The following is a 25,588-nucleotide window of genomic DNA, read 5'->3' as shown; positions in this document are numbered from 1 at the left end:
CAAAGCAGAGCTCAATACTCCTCCAACTCTTCAATGAAATTGAAAGAGAAAGTTCACTATTGAACTCATTCTATGAAGCCATCATAACCCTCATCCCAAAACCAGGCAGGAACTCATCAAAGAAAGAGAACTATAGACCCATTTCTTTGATAAACATTGATGCAAACCTTCTCAACAAAATTTTGGCCAATCGACTTCAACAATTCATCCAAAAAATCATACACCACGATCAAACAGGACTCATTTCAGGGATGCAAAGCTGGTTCAATATATGCAAATCAATTAATATAATTCATCACATAAACAAGAGCAAGGATAAGAACCACATAGTTATCTTAATAGATGCAGAAAAAGCATTTGACAAGATCCAGCACCCCTTTATGATGAAGGCTCTAGAAAAACTAGGAATCCAGAGAACATTCCTCAATACAATAAAGGCTGTATATGACAAATCTTCAGCCAGCATTATACTTAATGGTGAAAAACTAAAGCCATTTCCTCTTAACTCAGGAACAAGACAAGGATGTCCACTCTCTTCACTTCTCTTCAATTTAGTATTAGAATGCCTAGCTACAGCAATAAGACAAGATGCAGGGGCTGGGAAGGTGGCTCACTGATAGAGCGCTTGCCTTGGATGCATGAGGCCCTGGGTTTGATTCCTCAGTACCACATAAGCAAAAAGAAAAAAAGCTGGAAGTGGTGCTGTGGCTCAAGTTGTAGAGTGCTAGCCTTGAGCTAAAGAGCTGAGGGACAGTGCCCAGGTCCAGAGTTCAGTCCCCATGACCGGACCCCCCCCCAAAAAAAGACAAGATGCAAAGATAAAAGGGCTTCAAATATGGAAACAAGAAGTAAAACTCTCCCTCTTTGCAGATGACATGATCTTGTATTTAAAGAATACCATGGGCTCCATTCCCAAATTACTCAAGCTGATTCAAAACTTTGGCAAAGTAGCAGGATATAAAATTAACCTTCAAAAATCAAGGTTTGCTGGGCGCCGGTGGCTCACGCCTGTAATCCTAGCTACTCAGGAGGCTGAGATCTGAGAATCGCGGTTCAAAGCCAGCCCGGGCAGGAAAGACCGTGAGACTCCTATCTCCAATAAACCACTAGAAAACCGGAAGTGGCGCTGTAGCTCAAGTGGTAGAGTGCTTGCCTTGAGCTGAAGAGCTGAGGGACAGCGCCCAAGCCCAGAGTTCAAGCCCCATGACCGACAAAAAAAAAAAGAAAAAAAAATCAAGGCTTTTCTGTATGCCAACAATGAGAAAAGTGTGGCTGAAATTAGGAAAGCAACTCCATTCATAATAGCCCCACAAAAAATAAAATACCTAGAAATTAACTTAACCAAAGAAGTGAAGGACCTCTATGATGAAAACGTTAAAAACCTGAAAAGGAAATCAAAATGGACTTAGAAAGTGGCAAAACCTCCCATGCTTCTGGATTGGAAGGATCAACATTGTGAAAATGGCAATACTTCCCAAGGCTATCTACAAATTCAATGAGATACCTATCAATATTCCAACCTCATTCTTCAAGGAAATAGAAGAGGCAATCCAAAAATTCATATGGAACAATAAAAGACCCCAAACAGCCAAAACGATCCTTAACAGAAAGAACAGTGCTGGAGGAATAGCAATACCAAATTTCAAACTCTACTACAAGGCCATAGTAATCAAAACAGCTTGGTACTGGTACAAGAACAGACCTCAGGACCAATGGAATAGAATTGAAAACCCAGAAATGAACACCCATAGACCTATAGCCATTTAATCTTCAATGAGGGAGCTAAAAAATAGAATGGAAGAAAGACAGCCTCTTCAGTAAATGGCGCTGGCAAAATTGGTTAATCACTTGTAGAAAACTAAAGCTAGATCCTTATATATCACCTGCACCAGAATCAACTCCAAATGGATCAGACCTCGGAGTCAAAGCAGACACTCTGAAAACATTACAGGAAGGAATAGGAGAAACACTAGGTCTCCATGGCACAGGCTGAAATTTTCTCAATAGAGACACAGAAACACAACAAATCAAAGAAAGGTTGGACCAATGGGATTGCATGAAACTGCAAAGCTTCTGCATGGCAAAGGACATAGCTAGCAAGATCAATAGAAAGCCCATGGATTGGGAGATCTTCACTACCAATACAACGGACAAGGGTCTCATATCTAAAATATACCTGGAACTCAAAAAGTTAAATCCTCCAACAACAAATCTTCAAATAAATGGGCTAAAAACTTAAAGAGAAACTTCTCTGAAAAGGAAAGATGGATGGCCAATAGACACATGAAGAAATGCTCAAACTCCCTAGCCATAAAAGCAATGCAAATCAAAACAACCTCAAGCCAGTTAGAATGGCTATAATCAAGAACTCTAATAACAACAGATGCTAGAGGGGATGTGGACAGAAGGGAACTGCATTGTTGGTGGGAGTGTAAATTTGTTCAACTATTTGGAAAGCAGTATGAAGGTTACTCAAAACACTCCACAAAGAGCTCCCCTATGACCCAGCAATCCCACTTTTGGGCATTTACCCAAATGATCACAAACAAGACCACACTAACGCTACCAGCACAACTATGTTTATTGCAGCATTCTTTACCATAGCTAAGATATGGAACCAACCCAGATGCCCCTCAGTAGATGAATGGATCAAGAAAAGGTGGTATATATACACAATGGAATTCTATGCCTCCATCAGAAAGAATGACATTGCCCCATTTGTTAGGAAATGGAAAGACTTGGAAAAAATTATATTAATTGGAGAAAGCCAGGCCTAAAGAAATATAGGCCCCATAGTTTCCCTTATTTGCAATAACTAGTATATGTCTGAGACAAGCAGAAACGGTCAGATAAGTTGACGTTAGGTAAAATGAACCCCAAGATAAGGACTCAAATGTTTTTCCTTTCTTGCTATTGTTTCTAACATTTTTATAAGATATTTCTTTGTTCCTTTGTATGTCCCTCCCCCATGGTATAACCCCTGTTTCCACTTTATTTGATGTTGGTATAATTTGTGGAGGGGAAGGAAAAAAACAAATAGTTTAAATAGGGATACAGGTGGACCCATTGCAACAATGAGATGTACAAGTCGTTATGTCGAAAAACAAACTTTACAACTTTTGCGCCAGAGGTGGGGGAGGACAGGAAGGATGGTGGGGCTGGAAGGCATGGTTAGGGGAAACAAAGGAGGAGGCAAAAATGCTTGATAAGAAATGTACTCATCACCTTGCCCATGTAATTGTAACCCCTCTGTATGGTATTTTCACAATAAAATAAATAAATACATAGATAAATAAATAGATAGATAGATAGATAAATAGATAAATAAATAAATAAAAGAAGGTGCTCCCGTATTTTCCCACACATCAACTAGGACCATAGTTCAGATCCACGGTGCTTTCTCTGGCTAAGATGGGAAATGTAAATAGAAAGAAACCATTGCATAGGATTAAAGAAAGCATAAAATGTTCTCTGTCTAGGTCAAGTTTTATTCAAAGAAGCCAGTTTGTATTTGGGCCACATTTGGCCTATCTAGAATTATCTGAATGAAGGTCAATAAACATCTGTTTCCAATTGAATTACTGGCGGAGAACCAAGCCAGCAGGGTTTCCTCTCTGAGACTAGCAGCCCTTCAAGCAGAGGACTAGGTACAGCAGGCTGACCTTGAGCTGTCATGCCAGCCATGAACATCCTACCTTCTTAGAAAAGCTGGAGAAAGTATCCTGAGCTTGGAAATCCAGCCTTACAAACTTGGCCCAGTTGATCACTGAGAGTGTTTCAGATTCAGAGTGAGTCTTCTTAACTTTGTAGGGAAGTCACCCCAAGGAATCCCTTAGCTGAGACTGGTGAGAAGTTCATGGTGGACTAAGCTCCCAAGGCTGTGACCACACAGTAGATAAGATCCTGGGCCTTGTGCAGTTGTGTTCATACACTGTCTCTGCCTCCTGCAACCCCTATCACCACAGGCCCACTCATAAACCTCTCTGTTCCCCAGTTTCACCAGTTCTAAAACTATAATACTAGTAACACCTACCTCAACAAGTTCTTTTGAGCCAGGTACCAATGGCTCATGTTGTAATCCTAGCTACTCAGGAGTCTGAGACTTGAAGGATCCCAGTTCAAAGCCAGTCCTGGGCAGAAAATGGCCATTTCAGCTCTCATTAACCAGCAAAAGTGCTAGATTGGAGAAGTTACTGGAGTAGTAGAGTTCTAGCAGCTAATAAGCAAGAAAGCCAAGCAAGTGTGCAAAAGGCCTTGAGTTCAAGCCCCAGTGCCAGTACCAAAAAAGAAGTTGTTTTGAGAATTAAAGGAGAACAACAGAAGAAAAATTTCTCTAATGACTGTTTTTGTCACATAATAGACACTCAATAAAGTGCTTTGGGCTGGGTGCTGTAGTTCAAGTGTATAACCATAGCTACTGGGAGGTGGAGATCAGGAGATTAGGGTTCCAGGTCACCCAAAGCATAAAAGTTCACAAGATTCCAGCTCCATCAATGGCTACTCATGGTAGCACATTCCCATCATCCCAGCAATGATGGAAGCACCAATAGGAGGATTGCAGTCCAGGCTAGGCTTGGGAAGCCTTGAGTTCAAACCTCAGTACTAGCAAAAGCAAAAGAGCTCTTATGGCTAATTTAAGAGTCAAAGCCCACAGGGCTCAGCACATACACTTTAGATGCAGCATTTGTTAGCTTAACATATCTAAAATCAAACTCTTAAAATTTCCCTCCCCTACCTCCTTTTCTACTTCATCTCATGCCAGGAAATGGGACCACTCCCCTAATAAGCTGTTTTGGTCAGGCTTTTTGAATATTTTATTCCTCAGAACAAGTTCCTCTCCATGTCCCTCACCATTGCCTTAGACCATGGCAATATCCTTCCAACTCATGTGTGGATATTTCCTAGAGATAGTATCAAATGAGAAGGGCCTTTTGGCAACATTGACTCAATTTCCTGTTTTATCTTTATCAAAGTAAAACTACAGGGACTCTGTTCCAACCTCATCTGCCCAGTTTTCCCTTTTTTCACATACTCTGACTACACAGCCTTCCTTTCATCTCCAATCATGCCTACCCTTCCCGCATGCCCATGTGCCTGTCATTCACTCCACATAGAAACTGGTTTTCCTGGACCTTCAGGACTGACTTCTTTTTTGCTGTTGTTGCCAGTCTTGGGGCTTTAACTCAGGGCCTGGGCGCTGTCCATGAGTGTTTTTGTTCAAGGCTCGCATTCTACCACTTTGGTCACAGCTCCAATTCTGGCTTTTTGGTAGCTAATTGGTGATAAGAGTCTCATAGAGTTTCTTGCTGGGTCTGGCTTAGAATTGTGATCCCCAGATCTCAGCCTCTTGAGTAGCTAAGATTAGAACATGAACTGCCAACACCCGGCAACTTACTCCAGTATTGGCTCATTTGCTATTTCTTCAGAAAGAGGCTTCTTGATACATGTACATACAGGAGTAACACAAAGTGTGATTATTCTACATATGGGAAGCCAGTTTGTTCCCTTCTTAGCAATACTCATTTTTAATTCAATTATTTCTTAATATGTTTATTTATTCTTTAAAAGCATCTACTCTGTTTAACTTGCCAGACATAACCCAGTGTATATGCTATAGCATGTGTTCATCAGTAAGTATTGGATAGGGATGGGTGAACAAATGCATTCCCAAAGTCAGCCTTACTGTAATACCCACATTATCATGCTCTTGTGATTAGCTAACTTCTGGGTCTGGTGGCCCAATCCTGAACACCAACTACCTCTTACAATCCCTCCAGGGTACCTGTGTCCTTTATACAATTTACTTTGCAATATCACAGTGCTCTTGGGCAGTTATGCAATTGTACCCTAATGAACAATGTAAAGTTGACTTACTCTTTTTATTACTGTATAAGCAAAAGGAGGAAAAAGGGAAACAATCTAAAGATATTTATGGCTTATGAAGTGACAATAAACCCAGGGTTCTCCCATTAGAATCATTCATTCATTGTTGTCTCCAAAGGGCAACAATAAAAATTGGTTCCCAGTCATTAATAACACCAAGTGGAGTCTTTAGGGCTACAAGAAAGAGACATCTGACTGGGAAAGTTCAACAGAAGAAAGGAAACATTGGAATGTCTGGAGATGGGGTGAAGCAGAAATGGAAATTCAGGGTTCCTCTAAGTGCAGGAAGACGTGACTGAAGTGGGCCTTTCTCAGTTCAGATGGGCATAGTATGGTAGACACATGTCGGCTCTTCAGTGTTGCCAGTTTGGTTTGTTTCTTCTCTTTACCTCTCTCCAACTTGTTAATTCTCTCTCCGCCTCTACGAAGCCAGCTCCAAGCGGGAAAGCAGGCTTACTCATCATTGCACCTCACAATGTCCATTCTGCACAATCTCCTCAGTAAGCCCTTCTTGAAGTCACCGGAAATGCCCATGGCTGGAGACGTCAGAGATACAGGTTCATAACTGGGCAACACCATCACATCTTCTGCAATGCTGGTCCTTGGGAACAGCTGAGTGTCTGCTCCCTATCAGATGACGACGGAATCCAGAAGCTGATTAGAGCATCCCTGCCCACTTGGATCTAACCAAGGACTTAGAAGTAAAGATAAACTAGACTCAGTCATCTCAGTATCTGTAGGAGATTGGTTTCAGACCCTTCCCTGGGGATGTTAAAATCCACAGGTGTTCAAGACCTTTATATGAAATGGCACAGTAATTGCACATAACCTATGTTCATCCTCCTATATACTCTAAATCATGTCTCGATTATTCATAATACCTAACAAAGTGTAAATGCTATGTAAATGTTTATGAGTCTGTATTGTTCCATTCAGGTACAACCACCATGGTAAACCTAACTATGTAGCAAACAAATGAGACATGAGTCCAATACTGCTCAAATGATGAGTGTGGGGGAGGGCTGGGGATGTGTGCAGAGCTGGGAGTCCCCTATGGAGTGAGGTCATAGCTCACTTCATTCCTGTGAAGTCAGCAGAGGGTTTGGCAAGCAACAAGTTCAACTTTTTAAAGTTTGGGACTTTGTGCAACTTTTGGCTTCTGGATAGCTTTGATCCATGGTTGGCTGGATCTGCAGGCGAGGAACTCACAGATTCAAGGCTGACTGTACAATTCTGGGCATGGTGGGATGTCTGAGAAGAAAAGAGTAGGGCTACGTACATAGCCACAAAGGAAGCATCACTGAAAAGTTTCAGACAGAGGCCAATAAAGCCCAGCAAACTTTTAAAGGAAGACGCAGACAGGGCTGAACTTGCACATCTTTAAGGTAATGTGGGGGCTGGTGGGACTGTGAACGCAGTAACAGGTTCAGGGCCAGGAGACATCAGCAGACTTCGCTGAGTGGATGGCAAAGAGTGAAAATCTAAAGAGCCAGCCCAGGGAGGCTGGGTTTGGTGATGAAGCCACAGCCTGGTTTCTTCTATGACCACAAGGTGCTGGGAAAAAATTGCATTTGAGATCTTGCTGTCATTTTAGTTTTCTCATATATTCTCATATATTCATTTTAGTTTTCTCATATATTCATTTTAGTTTTCTCATATATTTCTCATATATATTTCTCATATATTCTCATATATTCAAGGAATGTGGACCAGGGGCTCGCTTGTGGCCTCTCTCAGCTCTGATTTCCTCAGTCAATGTAGAACCTGTGTAAATTCTTCCAGCACTGTCTGGATAAACTTACCCAGGTGTAAAAGAGGTAAGAGAGAATGTGACTAGTTCCATGGACCTGCCTCCACGTACAATCCGACCTGCAGAGCAGGCTGTGAGAGCTGTGTCAGAGTGAGCTAAGGGTCAGGAAATACATCTATTACATCATAACTACATGACATGGGATAGCCACCTCTCTTCTCCAAATACTAGCTTTATTAGCTTTTCACCTGCAGAATCAGGATCCAAATGGAGTCTTGTCTCCCCAAGTTGAACACATTTGGTAGGGCAGCATGTCTAGAAGGCTATTTCTGAAAAGCCAGCAGAGAGCCGATGCCCAGAAAGAATCCATTGTGCAATACAGAGCGTTTCAGATGCTGTTCTGTCCCTGAGTGACAGCGATCACAATAGCATTGGCTCATGTGCACCTCTGGGCCAGCACAGGGTGTTGACTACTCCCTCTGTGCCCCAAAGTTCAGGCCACAGAAGCAGCTCCCTCATTAATAGTGTGGTATTGTTCTTTTCCACTCTACTAACGCTATTGTTGCCAGCGATACTGTAGCTCTCCCACTCGGGGAGCCTGCTGTCTGGTAGCCTCCTGCACAAAAGCTGGAGACAGTGATTAACAGACACCCAGGATGCCAGCCTTCTGAGGTAGGTGCTCCCCTCTCCAGATGAATATGCATGGGCGGCTGGGGCTGACTTGAAACCAGCCAGGAGCAAGAGAGCAGAGTGGGTTGGCTCCACCTGAGCTGAGAGCAGTGGCAGGCAGGCTGGTCACTGGGGAGATGTGACAACCCCTGCTCTGCAGTGGCTTTCATCAGCAGTGCCATCAGCCCTCCTGTCACAGGAGAAGACAGGCTGGCAAATGTGAACATAAATACATCCCCCTCTCGTCTCAACCCGGCACCCTGAGGCGCTATTAGAGACTTCAAATTACCATTCCAGTAACGCAGGCAAGGGGCTGGGGCTGGAAGAGGCTGTATTTGTGGCATTAGGGACAGGGCTGGGAATCTATCCTGGGTCTTCAGAGATACAGGAGGGGCGCCTCGGTACTGTCTCTGTCCCTTTTCTTGTCTCTTTTGACCCCCTGCCTTAGCTGCATGCAAAGAAACACCCAGCCATCGCTGCATGACTCCAGAGATCCAGAAAAGTTCTCTGACCAAACCTGCCCTCAGTCTGACCACATACTTGGCCCTCTCTCTGAAGGAAGTGAGTTCTCTATTCCCGTCTGTGTCTTAGACTAGATGGAACACAAGAATAACTGGAACTAGAATTAGAATGGTACTTCCTGGCCTGGGGAGGAATGCTTATTTTTATGAAATGAATGCATGTTCAGTAATAAGCTGGTAGTGTGTGGTGTCTGGATAAAGCAGAGCATCTCACACCCTTGTAAAAGAACTATCTCTCTAGAAGGAATCACCTGGTTTGCTACAGCCAACAGCCATTGTGTTGAGGTCAACAGTCAATGTCTATGGAGTTGTTTTGCTGTTCAGCAATTGCATAGTCTGTAAGCCCACCTATTGCTTCTTAGCACCTACTTCCTTCCATGGAAGGAGAGGGATGTTTGTCCTGAGACATTTTATGGGTCCAGTGCATTAGTAACAAATCTCTACATAGCCTCCCCACTCTGAATTCTTCAAGCTTAGAGATCAAGTTCTTAAGAAGGGGCAGCCCCAGGACAAGGTATTCACAGCCAGATTCAAACCATCCTGGCCAGTGATCAGCTAATGATAACCTGACTCTCTTGACTCCATTTGTGATAGTAGATACTGTTCACACCTTCTCCCCCTGAACCGAATCCCAGCCATTTGGAAATAAAGCAGACCAAGACTGATAGAGGAAAGACAAAGAACAGTGATTTGATATTTCTTTTTAATTTAAATCACTGATGCTTCAATTTGATTAAAATGATCAAGAAGTAGAAACTCTTTCAGGGACACGCAGGCCATGAGTAGGGGTGGGGCACAAGAGTCGAGAGAGGAGGAGTGAGCAAGGGCTGTCATTATATTCAGTGCACGTTATTTAAAAATCACACTTCATCGTTGGGGGGTAGTAAAGCATAACTTTAAAAAAATCAAATTACTTTAAAATCCAAAGTATCCATCTAACTGGGCTTTTTCTAAACCTGGGTAGCAGACCCTAGATAAGGAAGATTTGGCGTTCTAGATATACTGGTTTAATCAGCAAGGATTCCATCACAACATGCTTAGCTGTGCTGGGCTAACAAGTGGCCCCTATGAGCCACTCAACACAATCAGCATCCGTTCTTCCTCCACCCTTGTGTCCAGTGAGGGCTGGCTGTGGGATGCTACCGACCCTGGTCCCTCAGGAACCCAGGCTACTAGAGCTTTCCTGTCATTGGGGGCTCACGAGATCACTGCAACAGGGGAGGCATCTAGGCAAGCTGGGCTCTAGGTCTCAGCACTTCTGCCCACAAGGAGATAATCACTTCTCCTCACACATTATCTGTCTAAGAGAATACCATGGACATAACTTCCCCTATGTCCATAAGGACAAAGAACCAGAAATAACTGGTTAATAAAATCAGTGGCTACTGCATGTATCAAGACCGATAGGTATCAAGACCAACATACATGACATACAGAAAAAAATGGCAAAAGACAAGATTCCATCATTCATGATCTGAGCTGAGTAACCCTTGCGCTCACCATTTTAATTGCTAGTGGGTAATGCATGGAGAACCAAATGAAACCATGCAAAGAAAAACAATGCATCATGTTTTCTGAGTTTGGGTTGTCAGAGATCTATAAAAGGACACAGAAACACGTCAGATTTCCTGGGACCACCACAATAAGAAACCATCTAATTGATTTGTTCATAAGCTCACAGGCCAGGGCAGAAGTGCCTGACCCCTGCAAGCTTCTAAATGCCAGGAAAAGAAAAGGCAAGTCTCTACTTGAGCTACTGAAGGAAAACCACCATGATTCTCCTTTTCCCCTCAACTCCCCCATACCCCCGCCCTTTTCTGGCTTTCCATTCTGTGGCATTCACAAACTATGCACATCACGTCTCTAGGCCATGTTCTGTGAAAGAACATCTGTCATTGCCAGCAGCCCTCGGAGAGTCTGGCACTTAGAGCCCTCCTCTGCCACTCAGACATGGCTCCAAAAGGGAGGGGACCTGGGAGGTTGCCTGAAAAAGACTCATAACAGACTTGGCCTCAAGTATGAGGTGGTGAATGCAGGCAGAAACAGCCCAGTTTTGTTCTGCTGCTCTCTAGAAAGGAGACCTGTCCCAATCACAGCCTTGTGCTCTGCTCATCTTGGCTAGGAGCTCTTCTGGACTTTATAGTTACAACATCTCTCTATCCCGCTGTGCCCAGACCCAATGCCACGGATCTCTGTGACCATCGCAAAACTGTGGGAGATGAGGAAGGAGAGAAGACATGGATGATAAAGGCATATCCAAGAATTATAGCACCATCTCATAACCCGGATCCATGCTACCACCCTGTGCTCTCAAGTTGACTAACAGAGTAAGCATTCCTCTTTGGGGGGAGATTCCACTTACTCTTCAAAATAAAATTAAGCAACAGAATCCTCAGAGCCATTCCTATCTCTGGATGCATTTCTTCAAGATGTGGATACAAGCAGAATTTTGCTAATCTGAACATCCTAAATCCCAAATATTCCAAAGATTGAAACTGCTGGTGGGGGTGCCTAAATGAATGCCATAAGTGGAAAATTCCACACCATGAATCTTTGTTTCATGCACAAAATTATTAAAATTACAGAACAAAATTGTAAGGTCCGCTCTTGGATGGTGAGCAACCTCCTCCCCCTTGTGACTAAGTCTCCGCCTAGTACCTGCGTTACTAGGCAACTGGCACACTGTATCCGCTGAGGTCACATCTGGATCCAATGGGACCACACCTTTCTCCCACCTGGTCCCATCTCCCTTTATGTGGCCATACCTTCTCCTGCCCCTACCCTAGATAGGGCATGGTCCAGAGCCAGATTCCCTCTTTTCTAGCTGAGTGGAGTGCCAACCTCTCCTGGTGCCAACCAGTCCACTGAATAAACCTATCCTTTACCAGAATACCACGTGTGGTGGTGGTGTTACTCAGCAGCCTCTTTAAATACCTAACAAAAATTACTTTCAGGTTATGTGGTTAATTGTAAAGGAAACATAAATGACTTTCATGTGTAGACTTGTATTTCCCCAGATATTTCATTATGTCTATGCGGGTATTTCAACCCCTCCATCAAAATCCAAAGTCCAATATTCCTTTACACCAGGAATATTCCACCTGTCCTCTTGTTTACTTTCCCCAATACCATGCAAATCATCTTGTCAGTTTTCCTTCTCTCGGATGAGTGTGGTTGAAGTAAAAATGGGTACTCTAGAAGATATGGCAGGCAATGTTAAAAGTTTAGAAGTAGGGAAGCTGTTTGAACAGATAAAGGTCTGTGTAGGGTGGGTCATATCTGCAGTTCAGGTAAGAAAAGGACTTCCTGAGACTCAGGGTTGCTGATGAACCCTCTGAAAAGGTGCCTCACAGATGCTTGTACAGGCCCAGAAAATCCAAGCAACATGAAAATGCTGACAAGACCTAGTCTAGTCCTACACACAAGGAGAGAGAAACTAAGGCCTTGGAAGGGCAACTAGATCACTCATGTTGGTAGATCCAGCCCTAAGTCTAAACCCAAAGGTCATACACATAGATCCCTCCGGGAGGGCCCTTAGGGTCTGGAAGGAAATACAGAAGAGGGGGTGATACTCAAGACTCAATCATTTCCTCTCCTGCTTTTAGAAGAGGGGGAAAGGTCCTACCACAGCAGCTTGATGTGCCCCAGCCCTAGGAAGAAAACACTTCACCCAGAGTCCAATGGGCCTGGTCTCCATGATGCCAGTTTCCAAGCTGCCTCTGAGAGTCTAGGGTAGCAAGAGAGGGGTCTTCAGTGGCAGACCAGCCAGGCTCCCGATCTCACTAATTCTGGCAGCTGGTGATGGGAACAAGTTAAAAAACTGGATCCAGACTGAATGAGGATTTCAGGGCTGCATTTAACCTAATTGGGCTAGGAAACCAGAGGTACAAAAAGCCAGGCATGCCACCCCGTTTTGTTCCTCTCCTCGCTTTGAAGTCTCGCCTTGTCGACTTTTTAAACATGAGATGCAGGCATTTACTGCTCATATTTAATGTGTAACACAGGAGATCAAAGAGCAGATAGAGACAGAAAACATCAGGCAATAATTAAGGATTATTCCGAGAGCTCAGCTAGCTCGCCTCGCTCCCTGTGCCCAGCCCTGCTCATTCCTCAGCCCTTTCATCTTCTCAACCTCCACTTTTCCACTATCTCTTCACTCATCTCTCTTCCCCTTCTGCCTAGACACCACACTCTCCTTCTCCCTCTCCCTCTGCCTCTCCCTGTCTATCTGTCTCTCTCTCTCTCTCTCTCTCCCCCCGTCTCTGTCTGTCTGTCTGTCTGTCTGTCTGTCTGTCTGTCTGTCTGTCTGTCTGTCTGTCTGTCTCTCTCTCTCTCTCTCTCTCTCTCTCTCTCTCTCTCTCTCTCTCTCTCTCTCTCTCTCTCTGTCGTGGGGCTTGAACTCTGGGCTTAGGCGCTGACCCTCAGCTCTTCAGCTCAAGGCTAGCACTCTACCACTTAAGCCAGAGAGCCACTTCCGGTTTTCTGGTGGTTAATTGGAGCTAAGAGTCTCACGGACTTTCCTGCCCGGGCTGGCTTTGAACTGCAATCCTCAGATCTCAGCCTCCTGAGTAGCTAGGATTACAGGTGTGATTCACCAGTGCCGGGTCCCTCTTTGTCTTTCACTCGTTCCATGTCCTATCCCTTCTACAACTATCTCTATTACCTACCCAGTTCATACTGACTTCCCCAAATCACTCTCCCACATCCCAGAAAACTCCTTCTCTCCCTTTCTCTTACTTTTTTTTTCTCTCATCCTCTTTCCTTGACATCTTTTCTCGCACTTCCTTCCTCCTTACTTCTTTCCCCATCTCCTTTCATGGACAATTTGTCTTTATTTCCTCGTTTGTCCTTTTTTCTTTCTTTTTCTTCTTTTTTCTCCTCCTCCTCCCTCTCCCTTCTCTCTCTCCCTGCATTCCCTGTTTCTGCCAACTACAGTAACCATGACAACAGGTCTTCATGACAATTGCCAGCCAAGGCAGCACTGGAGCCTCTTCCCACCAATGTCTCCAGTGCTCACTTGCGCACTTGCAATCTTCTTTCAGAGTCTTAGGGCAGGCATTTACCCTGTCTTCATCTTTTTAAGGTCACAAAAAATAAACTGTAGCCAAGGAAAGAAGAATGGGAGATTGTGAAAGAAGAGCAAGGGAGCCTGAAGCCCTTGCTCCCTCTATTGAGACACAGGGGATGCTTAGCCTCTGGGAAGAAACTGAGAATGCTGGATAATGGGACCATACACAGAATCCTGCCACCCATCCTGGTGGACTCATCAGAAAGGAGCCATGTCCTCTCGGTTAGAAGATAAGATGTGGGGAGAGGTTAGAGTACCTAGGGCAAATGAATTAAGCATAACTCCATACTCCCTTGTCTGTTCCTAAGGTGTGGACCATCTAGTCATTGAAAGTTAAGTGAAGGTATTTCCTAGGCTGAGGTGGGAAGGTATTTTTTCACCACGTATGTACTGGGCATCTTCTTCATGTGAATCCAAAGCAGGTAGCAGCCAATGAGATACATTAATGACACCACCCTACACTAAAGAAAAGGTACAGATTCTTCTCAGGCATCAGGCAATAATCCCTAAGATGTTTAAGTCCAAGCTATTCAATTTAAAATTTAAAAATAAAAGACGCAGTGACACAATTAATTTCCTCCTCAAATAGGAAAGAAAGTGCTAAGATGGCAAGATCACTTGGAAAGGCTCTGGGGGGTCAGAGCTTTTGCCTTGCCTTGGCTCTGGAAGGCTGAGGGAGGTTGGAGGAGGCAAAGTTTGAGAGGTTGGCCCACACAGCCTGGAACAATCACTTAGCCACACCATGAAAGGACTTGAATGCCAGGCTAATTAGTTCAGACTTTATCTGGGTGTTTTCAGGGAAATCACTGAAGACAGATTGCAGCTACTTACCTCCATATTAAGAAGTCTGAGACGTGCACAATTCATTTTATAAAAGGTGAATGTCACTAGGAGATGCCAATAGAAACACTTGAGCACATGAACGGAGGGTCTTGCTGTGTGTGTATGTGATGGTTTCATACCACAAAGGAGGGAGCCTGCTGCTCTGTTTATGTCACCCCCCACACTTGCTCCAACTTAACATCACCCCCAGCCTTGCCTCAATCGCATAGCCCTTTAGTCAATCAGCCTGCCAGCAGCATATCTCCTGACTTCCTGCCTACTGTTACCCAGTGCTCTGCATTGTGTGTAGTTTGGGGATGAAAAGAAGTTAATTTTCCTTTCCCAGACAGAAAAATAAGGAGGTTGACGTTGAATACTCTAACGGTGTAAAGGGCCTATAGTATCTTGTTCGCAAAGAAGACAATCAGCATGTTATATAAATTTCAATCACAAAGCAAACAGAGATGAAATGAGGTCAATACAACTTCTCTGAAGGGCTAGGTAATACCACAGAAAGGAAGCGTTAGTAGGAAATGGTGAAGAGGCCTGGCTTTACTGCCTGCTGGCCATGGACCATCATCTATCAGGGGTGCATTGAGAAAGTAAGCCTCAACGTGAGTTCTGGTAGGAACAAACCACACCTCAGCCAGAGCAATGGATTTGGTTCCTTTCTCTGGGATTATAGATGTCCACACTCCCCTCACATCCTCAGGAATAGGGCTCGCAGCCTGAGCAGCCAAAGCTGCTTCCAGAAGCTCTTGTTTACTTTTCCAGCGGTGTCTCCTGCTCTCGGCTGCTCCTCTAAAGTGTCAACAGGGAGCAATGTCTCAGGTGTACTTGATTCTGTCGCTCCTGCAGCTATTAATGCACTTTGGTGTGATGACATATTTCCTCGGTGTCTTAAGTGCTATCATCAAAACTCTGCTTGTAACAGAAAGATTCCCTGGCTGCTCTTAAAAGCATAACTCTCAGCATCCATCCATGGAGACATTCAATGGGCTGTCAGAGAAGAGCGCTGTATTAGCAAGGATGGAAACACACATAGATACTCTGCAAATCAATAGATTAAATCAATAAACCACAGGATTCCTAGGTTTGCAACCCTGTCCCTCCATTTTGTCCAATATGAGTATGTTTAAGTATCTTTCATTGGCTCAGTTGAAATCTATAGCTATTATTGTGAATAATTGCTATTGTAGTTTGAACTCATGAAGAGCCGAACATTAAGGTGTCAATAAATGCAGAATATTTCTCTTGTTTTACTTTATCTATGTAAATGTTTATATGTGCTTATTATTTATTTGTTTTGTAGTGCCATACTACCAACATTTCATTTCACTCTTGCTGGCCAAATTTGCATCATCTTAGACAAATTCAAGCACTCTTTCATCAAAATGGCTCTGTTCTCATTGGACCTTTCCATCATGAATTGCCATTGTGTTCATCATCTGTTCACACATTTGGCTCTGAATTATTTGAACATTAACAGATAGAACTTCAAACACAATAAGGACCTTTTAGTTGAGGAAACATTTTGAGATTTTTACAAGAGTATTCTTGGTTGTCATAAATGATTCCTACAGAGCAATTTGAGCATGTGCTGGAAAGAGAACAGGGTGCTTGAATTTCTTCACTTCTAGGGACAGTTCTGCACAACAAAGAATTGTCTCATAACAGGTGCTGATCTGGATTGTGCCATCTGCTAAACAAAGACCCCTGAAGATACTCTGGGATTTCCCATAGGGCAGACGTGTTCTGTGAGCTTTCCTCATTCTCATTGTATGTTACAACTTCAGGCATTATTTTGACACCATATCAGCTCACTTGTAAATGTATAATTCTTTCTATTTTTCTCAATTTCTTCAGCCTGTACTTTCAACTGGTTTATTGTCTTTGCTTCAAGTAGAGTTATTTTTTTCTTTCTCCTTTCATATACAAATAAGTCTGGCTTGCTAGTGGTTACTCTTCATGCATTTACATTCTAGAATATATGTGTAGATACTTCTTACGCAGGCTGCTTGTGTTCTTACGTCTTCTAAATCCTAATGTATTCATTGTAAGCAGATGCAACTATCTGATTAGTTCATTATATTTTCCAGCCTGGCTATATCCAAAAATTTGCATATTGAGCTACACATTATTTATTTAAAATACTTACTTCTCTATGCCTCTACATTAGATTTAGGGCATTGCACTGATTTTTATTATGAGTCCAAGTATAATATCTGCAAATTTCATTTGGGTTTGGTAAATGAGACATTACAAATTATTTATTATAAAAGGAAATATTAAGTACAATAAGTTTGGGAATCAATGATCTATTACAATACTTCATTTTACAGAGAAAGAAAGTGAGGTAAGGAGAGTTTAAATGGTCCAGTCACTAACTGGCTGATCTGGAATTAAAACTCCAAGCTGACTTGCAATCGAGTTCTCTTATTTTGCTCTGTAATTTTAGTTGAATGCTGAGTAGTAGTAATTTCTGTAGTAGGATTATGCTCACAATCTCCTTAAGAACAGAGCTATTTTGTACAATCCTTTTTCTGTAATCATCACAGTGACTAATAAAGCATTAGACACCTATAGTAGTTACTTAATACTTAATGTATCAGATAGATTGCATTGAATTGCATTGCCTTGAAATGAAATGATTGGAACGGAATATTTAAGTGTTAATGCTGTATGGTAAATGGTGTCTTCCCCTGTGAAACAATCAGAGCCATCAACTGTGATCCCAGAAAGCTTCAGCTGACACAACCATGTGAGGCTATTCTTTGTCTTCTCCCTTGCTGGTTGCTAGGCTTTTATCACAGAGTATTTTTCCCACCCTTACCCCTAGAGCTGTTGACCCTCTTTTCCTACCCATTTTTCATCACTGGTTGTCCTCTACACAGCCATATCCTTTGGGATGTAGACTGAATCAGGACTGGTATAGCTGCTCCATATATTTCAGTTAAAAATATGCTAAAAATGAAGCTTTTTTGTTTTCAAGGCTTTTCAGGTTCTGAATCTTTCCAAATTTTTAAGGAAGTTGGTGTATGCTTGTTTAGTGGTACGGTAGCTAATTCTATATGTCAGTGACACTGGCAACAAAACACTGACTTCAGAACTAGACTCCAAAAGTAGACAAATTGCTCCATCTTCCCAGAGGTGTTCATGTGTACCCATAAGCAGGAAGAGGGAGAAGACAGATCTGATTCAGGCGCCCAAACAGAAAATGAGTGCCAAGGGGTTAGAAGACTCATGCAAGAATAGTAAGATGTATGTGTATGACAGTGGGATAATGGAGATTGTGAGCAGACAGCATGCCCTACAGGGGAGTCATTATTTGGGATAATGATTTTAAAACATACATCATGGCTCAAGACACTATCTAGAGATACTACCTACCAATCCTTCTTTCCTATGTAACATTCAACTACACACATTCACACACACACACACACACACACACACACACACACACACACACGTATACCTCACCTACCACAACCAACAATGAAAACAATACTATCAACACAAACAATGACAACAACACATACTTCTGCTTTTCCCCCACCCCCAATCCTGGGGTTTGAACTCTGGGCCTGAGCACTGTCCCTGGGCTCCTTTTGCTTGAGGCACTCTACCACCTTGAGCCATAGCACTACCTCTGGCTTTTTCTGTGACTAATTGGGGATAAGAGTCTCATGGACTTTTCTGTCAGAGTTGGCTTTGAACTGCAATCCTCAGATCTCAGCTTCCTGAGTAGCTAGGGTTATAGATATGATCCACCAGCATCCAGCTACTCTTGCTTTTTTATTTAGATCTTTCAAACTTGTAAGGTCATCACTTTCAGCCTAACTACTAAAAGAAAACATATTTCTAAAAGTTACCACAGGACCAAGGATACACGGAAACTGAAATGAACAACAGAAAATGGTTTAAGTATTCTGGACTTTCCAAATCTCCAAAGGCTAGGAGTATGGCAGATGGCTGAATCCAGACTCACAAGGTATAGACAAGAGTGGGTCATACTTGATGCCAAAAGGAATTTACTATTTACCATGCCTGTCAGCCTAGCTGTACAATAGTGAGAGGTCTCCCATATGTCTGAAAGTTAGTGGCTCACTTGTAAGTCAGAGGCAAATCTCCAGGATCCTAACAGAAGATACAATGCTTATTATATCCTCAAGATACCAGAAGCCAGTTATGAACAGAAGTAAACTGAAGTTGCAATAAGCCATCCTGATTCTGCTTAATACTATCAGGATTGAGTTAACCTTTACTTTCATTTTATAGCATATAAATAGAAGATCACCCTTCTAGAAGAAAATATTATTTATTTCTATATCTACTGTTCTTTTGTGTGACATAAGAACACAAAAAGGCAAGAAAATGCAAGCCAAAGCTAAGACAGGAAAATATAGTAGAGAAATCAGAGATGACTTAGATATTGGAATTATCAGATAGATATTTTTAAACAATTATGAAGAAAATTTATAGTCTAGTATGATAATCACATGTATGCAGAAAGGAGAAACTTTAGCAGAGGCATGAAAATGCTCTGAAACATAAAAGAAATGTGAAAAAATTAAAGTGTTATAAATTATTTATTAAACTAGCAGATATCAGAACAAAAAAGAAAAGGTGAGTTAATTGAAAGACACATCAAAGCAAAGTATCCAAAATTAAACACATGGCAAAATGGGTAAATGAAAACAAAGGAAATTATTCTAGACCCTTTGTATAATATCAAATATTTTCATATCCAAGTAATTATAGTCCTAAAGGAGAGGAGGGAGGGACCAGCAGAAATAGTTGAGGTTAATCAACTGTTGAAGGGATCAACTCAAAAATCAGGCATACTATAATCAGTCTACATAAAAGGTAAAACAATCAAGCAAATCAAACCAATACTAAAACACCATCTCTAAAATTAATCAATAAAAATAAGGAAATAATACATACCAGATAACCATGATGAAGTGACAACTGACTTTTCTCCATAAATTGACATGACTAAGGGATCTGGGCACGATGGAGGATGACTCTGTGAAAGAGAAAAGTGAGGAAAACAAAGGACAGACTATATTTCAAAGAGAAAGAATAGAAGCATCAGGAATCACAAAAGACATGACAGAGCAACTGAAAAACATGACAAGGAAAGTTGGAAACAATCCAGAGCTCCAAACCTAGCTCTCTGGGAAAGAAAGAGCTGAAGCCAATGCCATCAAGTAAGGCCTGGAACACTAGTGACAATGGATTGAGCCTACATCCTGCAGGTTATATGATATCCCAAGCCTCCTTCCTTCACACAATGTGGTGAACAGCTGGGCAAAATCCAACAGCATTGAGAAAAGCCTGAAAACTTCAACAACAGAGGACTTGGGAAGTGAAGAGGACAGTGGTCAGTAGCCCTACCCACTGTGGGAAGGAATGAATTTCATTGCTTGAGGATCACTGAAGAAATATAGACATAAGTATGTGGCTAGTGGATTAATGGCTTCAGAATTTCCTACTGCATGTGTTTTGCTGTGAAACAGAACTGAGAGCTCTGAGCCCAGGCACAGTGGGTCACTTTGATTCCCTTAGTCTTCTCTCCCAGCGGATGATTAAGTATTGAGCAGCATTGAGACTGGCAGAATGTCACGTTCTCATAGTTCTCCCTCCAGTGCAGAATTCTAACATATTAGGGGGACACTTCATATGCCTGATGCCCTTTGGTACACAAACTGGTAAACTTTTGGAGAAGGTTTCCTGTTTGACAAGTTATACAGCTCGTTGAACCATCACTGCCTCTTTGAACACACAGAAAGGAAGTTTCTAAACTGAATTAAGCCCTGAATCTGGCAAGTGACCTTTGATCAGATGGACCCCTCAGTCTGAAACAGCAACAGCCTGAAGAGCAGGAAGAAGAGACACTAGCTACTTTTGTTTTATCTGAATGGAGCTGAGGATCAAGCCCAATGCCCTGAGCATGTGAGTGAATGGCTACTAAATTATATACCTGAACAAAAGAAATGTACATATCTCCCAATGTGGAAGAAATAACTGTATTGTCAAAGCTCATAGAACTCATAAATGTTTTAGACCTCAATAGACAACTTGCCCCATGAAAGTTAAAATGGGTTTATGACTTTAACTAAGCATCACTATTCTTTGAAATTTGGGAAATTACATAATCACTTAATCACAATAAAGAATTTGAATAAATAAATAAATTATATACCCAGGTCAGGAGTCAAAAACTGCACCTGAAACCCAGTCCTAACTGGACACTGAGAACTTCCCAGCTGAAAAAGATAGGTGATTCAATCCTCCCATCCCCAACTTGGCCTCAGATGTACAAATCCCAACAGAAAAAGAAGAAAAAAGAATGAGGTCAGATGACAGTTTTTCTGGAACTTAACTTTAATAATAGTGAAGTGGATAAATCTCAAAGAATTCAATCAAAAGGATGATTGTAGGAATTATTTGTGACATGTAAAAACACCAATAAACATCTGCATGAATTCAAAGAACACAGAAACAGACAGCTATTAAACCAAGAGTTAGTGGCATAATTGTAGGATATGAAGTAGGAATTCTATGAAAACATAGCAATACCAATAGAAATTAAATCCTAACAAAAATTGAATTGAAATTCTGGAAAATGAAAGGCTCACAGTAGGTCAAATAAAAGCACAGTTGAAACCTTCATCAATAGACTGGATCAAATGAAAAACACTGCATCAGAGTTTGAAGAAAGGATAGATGAATTCAAAAATTCAGGTAAAGATAAAGACAAAAATGAGAAAATACAAATGGAACATCCAAGTGTGCTGGGATACAATTGAGAAGCCAGACCTATTCATGATGAGCATAAAAAGAAGTAGCTAAATTCATAGAACTCAATAAAATAATAGTAGGAAATTTCCCAAATCTTGAGAAAGAGATGTCATTTAAGTATAGGATGTTTTTGCAAACAAACCCTAAACAACAAGACTAAAAAAAAAAACCTTCTCCATGTCATATTACAGTTAAATGGTTAAGTATACTGAACAAGAAAATACTATTAAAAGAGAATTCCCCAAGTCTCATATACAGGCAATCCCATGAGAATAACAGCATATTTCTCAACAAAATCTTTAAAAGAATGTGGTCATGGAAAGATGCAGTTCAAGAATCACAAAAGTTTCCAATAAATGACTTCAGATAAAACAAGCTCTGAGAAAAACAAGTAAAACCAAAAAATGAGTAGACAGACATGATAAAGATTTGAACAAATGTTAATGAATAGAGACTAAAATAAGGGTATACAGCATCAATAAAACAAAAAGTTGGTTCTTTGAAAAGGCAAGCCAAACTAAACTGAAGAAAGATGGGGAAGATACAGATGAGTAAAATTAAAGATGAAAAGGGAGAGTCACCGGGCACCAGTGGCTCACGCCTGTAATTCTAGCTACTCAGGAGGCTGAGATATGAGGATCATGATTCAAAGCCAGCCCGGGCAGGAAAGTCCGTGAGACTCTTATCTCCAATAAACCACTAGAAAACCGGAAGTGGCACTGTGGCTCAAGTGGTAGAGTGCTTGCCTTGAGCTGAAGAGCTGAGGGACAGCACCCAAGCCCAGAGTTCAAGCCCCATGACTGACAAAAACCAAAAACAAAACAAAAAAAAGGGAATCATAATAAATACCAATAAAATTTAGAGAATTATTAAGAAATGCTTTAAAATGTATTCTAATAAACGAAAATTTAGAAGAAATGGATTAATTTCTATATGCATCTGTCCTACCAAAATTGAACCCATTGGCTACAAATAAAAATAAACAGATCTACAATGTGTAGTGATAGCTGTAATAAAGTCTTCTTATAAAGCAAAAACAGAGTGAATGGCTGGATTCTTTGCCAAATTCTATGATATTTCTTAACTATTCCATAAAATAGAAAGGTAAAGGTTACTACCAAATGTACTTTTATGAAGGCTTGGTGCCAAAACCAGATAAAACATCACCAACAAAACAAAATCATAGAGCAATTTCCTTGCTGAACATAATGTAAAAATTCTCAGTAAAATACTTGCAAATTGAATTCAACAGCACATTAAAAATACCATATACCATGACCAAGTTCATCTCATTCTAGAGATGCAAGAATGGCTCAACATACACAAATCAATAAGTGTAATTAAGGACATAAACGGAATCAAAGATAAAAATCACACAATCATCATAATAGATGCAGAAATTGCCAATTGTAAAATTCAACATTCATTCATAATGAAAGCTCTGGAAAAAACTAGGAAAATAAGGAACATATTTCAACAAAATGACAGCTATAGATAGCAAACCTATAGTAAACATTGTATGAGAAAAACTAGAACCATTTTCTTTTCTTTCTTTTCCACTTATTCAATGCAATGCTTGAATTCTTAGACAGCAATAATTCTACAAAATAAAAGGAATATGAATGTGAAATGGAAAAGTCAGATTATTCTTATTTGCAGATGGTTTTAGCCTGTACTTGTATGACTCTGAAGACTCAATTTAAAAAACTAAGGGGAAAAACAAATCGTTTAAATAGGGATACAGGTGGACCCATTGCAACAATGAGATGTACAAGGTGTTATGTCAAAAATGAACTTTTCAACTTTGGTGGGGGGGAGGGGGGAGGTTTGGTGGGGGGGCGTGGGGAGGATGGGAAGGAATGGGAAGGGGAAACAAAGGAGGAGGCTAGAATGCTTGATAAGAAATGTACTCATTATCTTGCCCATGTAATTGTAACCCCTCTGTACAGTATTTTCACAATAAAAAAAAACTAGATCACATAAATACTCAGAAAAAAATCAGGATAAAAATTAGCATGCAAAATCAGTAATTTTTCAGTGTGTCAGTTACTAATAGATTGAGAGAGAAATTGGGGAAAGTAATCTCCTTTAACATAGCCTTAAATTTAAAGAAAAACCCTAGAAATAAATTTATCTGAAAAGATGAAAGACATCTATGGTGAATGTTATAAAACACTAAAGATGATTCTAGAAGATGGAAAGATTCCCCATGTTCTTGAATCCAAATTAGCTTACAAAAATGAGTCTACTACTGAAAGCAATCTACAGATTCAAGGCATATGAAAGCAGACATTTCTGTTAGTAACACTAGAGTTTTATTTCCCTCAGTGGTCCCAATAAAATAATGAAATTCTAGACAGGAGTTCCTCAACTATGCGTCACCATTGTTATCACAAATGGATTTTCAATCATACATAGCATGACACAGAAGAAAGAGTGTTTGATGTGTAGTCAGGTAGTCCAGAGTTTAAATTTTGGCGCTCTGTACAGTATCCATGTTCATATTACTTAAACTTTCTGAGCTCAATTTTCTCATTTCTAAAGTAAACTCAGTCATTCCAATTCACATCATCATAGATAGAATTTGCTCAAATAAATTAATGGGAGAATGAAGCTCGGTGCCAGGGATCACTGTAGCAAACCCAGAAATGCCAATCCCCCAGTCTTCTTCATGCTCCAAGTGCACTTGGCAACCAAAATAATCTAATTGGATTCTGTATTTATTGATTGACACGTCTGGAATTGTATCATTGCTGCCTTCATCTAAAAGTCAGAAATAAGAAAGAGAAAATTTAACATGATTCAGGACTTAAAGGGCCATGTTCGAAGGAGACATTAAAAGAAATACAGTGGCTTAGGAATACATTTTTCTGTAGAAGCTTTCAAAGTTCTCTAGTACTTGGAAGTGATTCTAAGAAGATTCATACAATGTTGTAAGCATTGCAACATGCAAAGAAGAGAATACCCTGGCAGTATGATGCAGCAGCAGAAGCATATGCAGAGTTGCACAGAGTGTCTTCTAAGGGGCACGAGAGGGCTTGTAGAGAAGCCAGGCATCTTGTTTCTGAGCCCCTCTTCTACCACATGCTAACTGTATGCTCCCAAAATCCTTCATGCTTCTGAGCTTCAGTTACGTCCAGTATTAAAAGAAAATCCATCTTGTGAGATCTGGTGACTAATACCCATATTTTTCCAAAGGTTGGTCAGTCAAAGGTAGTAAATAACATCTTCTGTCCACAGAGCCCAGACCTCACTATTCCTTTTTGGGTTACTTGTACTAAAAGCCACCTACCTGCACCACGGACTGTTTTCTACTGGTGATGTGTATGTAGTTGGTAGCATAACAGTTAAGGGTTAATTGATATGCTCTATTTTGGAGCTCCCATAACCAACTGGGATTCAGAGAACTGTAATAGGTAGCATTATTCTGAGGTCCAAGGATCCACTGAACTTTCTTAACCCAAAGACACAGACTTCTTTCTCGGCAGATGAAGGTTAATATCAACTCCAAAGGAATATCCCGGTGTGGTAAAATAAATCTGAAAAATCTTCCCCGGAAGTCAAGAGAAACTCGGTTGAATTTTCTGCATCCCAGCTACAGAAGTGACAAGTGTGGGCTAAGCATCTGACATTCTGGAGGTGGAGTGGGAAGCCAGGGGCAGGACTCCCACAGCAAGCCCTGGAATTTACTAGGTCCTCCATCACCTTCCAGATCCATCAGCTCAAACTGATGAATAAGAAGTCTAGATTTTAGAGAGAGGAGAAGTAGGTGAGCTGCGAGAGGGAGAGTCTGGGGTAGGGTTGTCCAGGGCAAGATGCTGTTTGGGAAGTGAGCTTATTATTACATCATAAGAGAACCAGAATGCATGTGAGATGGGGCAAGACACCTAGCAATTCTGACACTCTACCTTGGTCTTACTGGTAGATGATAGATGAGTCACCAACAGCCAGAAGCAGGTTGGTTAAGATGAAAAGCATCCATATATCCAGGGCTGCACCATCAGTCATGTATGATTAAAAACTGACCTCCCACTTCCTCAACGCAGGCAGCTGTGTTAACCAAGG

The 25,588-nt window shown here is 41.3% G+C and overlaps 1 long non-coding RNA gene across 1 annotated transcript; it reads right to left on the bottom strand.

Moving 5' to 3' along the window:
• Positions 1-15,409: 15,409 nt before the first annotated feature.
• On the bottom strand, positions 15,410-25,311 carry LOC138823062 (uncharacterized). Its single transcript, XR_011370729.1, has 3 exons — positions 24,816-25,311; positions 19,664-19,745; positions 15,410-15,712 (listed from the first exon to the last, which is right to left on the bottom strand). It is a non-coding gene; the product is annotated as an uncharacterized lncRNA (long non-coding RNA).
• Positions 25,312-25,588: the final 277 nt, after the last annotated feature.

The sequence above is a fragment of the Dipodomys merriami genome, unplaced genomic scaffold (assembly GCF_024711535.1).
Source record: "Dipodomys merriami isolate MVZ:Mamm:240054 unplaced genomic scaffold, mDipMer1.0.p SCAF_12, whole genome shotgun sequence".
Lineage (NCBI taxonomy): Eukaryota > Metazoa > Chordata > Mammalia > Rodentia > Heteromyidae > Dipodomys > Dipodomys merriami.
This window is presented reverse-complemented; position numbering and strand designations above follow the sequence as displayed.